Source organism: Otolemur garnettii, unplaced genomic scaffold (genome assembly GCF_000181295.1).
Source record: "Otolemur garnettii isolate 467f Iridium unplaced genomic scaffold, OtoGar3 scaffold00027, whole genome shotgun sequence".
NCBI lineage: Eukaryota > Metazoa > Chordata > Mammalia > Primates > Galagidae > Otolemur > Otolemur garnettii.
This window is the reverse complement of record NW_003852422.1, coordinates 3903973-3906189: the sequence shown is the minus strand read 5'-3', so window position 1 is coordinate 3906189 and position 2217 is coordinate 3903973. Positions and strand designations below refer to the sequence as shown.

At 53.2% G+C, this 2217-nt stretch overlaps 1 protein-coding gene across 1 annotated transcript in view; it reads left to right on the top strand.

Annotated features, from left to right (window-relative positions):
* Window positions 1-1921: 1921 nt before the first annotated feature.
* TSHZ1 (teashirt zinc finger homeobox 1) overlaps window positions 1922-2217 on the top strand; it is a 75063-nt gene continuing 74767 nt past the window's right edge. The window contains 1 exon segment of the mRNA XM_003804009.3: window positions 1922-1947. The gene's annotated coding sequence lies outside the window, so the exon portion shown is untranslated.

The window sequence follows — 2217 nt, the reverse complement described above, 5'->3', positions numbered from 1 at the left end:
CGAAACCCAGGCGCGCCGCCCCCGGTGTCCGGGCCCGGGACCGCTGCCTCCCGGGCCGCTGCTCCTTTAATCTTTTTGTTTTGGTTTGAATCCGCTCGGCGCAGACTAGCCAAGGATCCTCTCCGCCCTCCCCCTTCCTCCTGGCGCGGGAGAGGCACCGGATATTCCCCACCCTCCCCAGGCTCAGGCACTAAAAGCCGGATTTGACTTCTCTTAAGGGGTGGGGGGGCGGGTGGGTAGCTAGGGGACTCGCGCGTCGGGCGATCGCCTGCCGCCCGGAGCCGGCAGCAGCCCCGGGCGTCCCCTGAGCTGCACAGCGGCCGACTCTGGCGCCTCCCCTTCCCGTGCGAAGCGTTCACTTCCTTGCAAGGTGGTACGAATCAACCCCGAGCGCGGCCGGGGCGGCGGGGCACGGCCGGGGGCCCTGGGCCGGCGGGGAGCCCCTGCAGCCTATGCACGCACGCGAGAACCGGCCGTGGGGCAGAGGCGCCCTGTGTACCCTGCGCCCCAGGCTCGGGGCTTCCTGTCGCCGGAATGCCTCGCCCGAGCTTTCTGTCCTCGGTCTGTCCCGTGCAAGTTGCACGAACTAAGCCATCTTATTTATTTTGGCCTAGATTTCGTGTTTTTCCATGAATGTTTTAAGTAGCTCGGCAAGGCTGTTACAGGTATCCCACTGGGGGAATACACACATATTGAAGATCAGAAAGTCAAATCTCCAGAGCACACAAACATTTTTAAGTTCTAGGTGGGGATGCGGAGGGACTTAATAGAATTGGAGACCCTGCACTGATGGATGAAGACCTCATTTTCTAACCCAGCTAGAAAGAGCTGCAGTTCTATCCTGTCAATTTTCTGCCTAATTGTGTGTATTGACCAAATAATCAATTCACTTTTCACAGAGGGACCAAATTACATATTTCCACACTTTTCTGTGACAAACTAAGTCCATCTTTAAATTTCCATCTAAAGTGTATGTTGTAATTTAAAAATCTGTTTTTCTCCTTACCCCCGAATTAGCAAAATGTAAAAGCCACACAGGGGTTCTCCCCAAACAAATATGACCCCCAAATCGAGATTGCAAAAGTGGCACAGTTTTCACCCCCAAATGTAGGACACACTTCATTCAAGGGTTGTTTGGATCCACGTGCGTGCGTGTGTATGAGTAAAAGTATGTGTGTGTGTAGGGGGGAGGGGGAACTATCAGGTTTTAAAATCCGCAGGAACTAATGTATAGTTAACTTAGAACACATGGGTTTACCCGGTATCAGCCAGTGGATTACAATAACAACCCCCGAATGTCTTCCTCCAATGGGTAATCTTTTATGTTATGCTGTATTAAGATTTCTTTTTTGTGTCATATTGTTTAGCTCTGGGAAAAAAAAAAAGAAAACAAAGCAATTAAAAAGATTGACAGGTATGGTTTGTGTGAGACCTATTTGTAATTGTCAGGGTGACGTTGGCGAGAGGAGGAGTAAAAACCCAAGCAGGAAAAGCAGCTCGATGTGTCTGTCTATCAGTTGAGACTGTCTGAAAGCTCTGCGATCCGAATGTGTGTTATATTTCACTGAAAAGAGGAGAGAGCGAGAGTGCATCTCCCTCTCTCCCAGGAGTTTGGGGGGGCACTGTCCGCGCTTATCTCGCCCACCCAGTGAATGTCGCTCTTCGCCCCCTTTGCACACACTCTCCAGGGTGTTGTTGGCTTTTTTTTTTTGAAAGGGGGTGCTTTTCGTATATTTTTCAAAAATTTTTCTGTTGGAAGATCAAGACCGGCCAAAAATCCATGATCAAAATGTGTTTGCATTAGATTTCGCGTTGGAAGAAGCGGCGATCCTGGCGGCAAAGCCCCCGGGGGAAGCGCGGGGCACAGAGTGGCGCTCCAGCGGTGACACTGTTTGATCTGTGACTGTTCGGAAGGTGGAGCAGCGCCTGACATCTCCCCCGGCGCATGTATGTACGGGGGCTTCACTCCTCCGTCTTGTTTGCTTTCTTTCTCTTAGACTAAGTGCGGGGAGCAAAAGGACAGCCGGGATCGGCCTCGCTGGCGCACAATGAGAAAGCTGCGACCCGCGCACTAAAAACACTCGCTGAGACCCCCAAACAGCGAGCAGAGAGGGGGAGAGAAAGTTGCGCTCGGAGACTCCCGGCTCGCGGAGGAAGGCGCAGGGGAGCGCCCGGAGAGGCGCGCCCAGACGAGCGCCCGCCCAGCAGCAGCGCGGC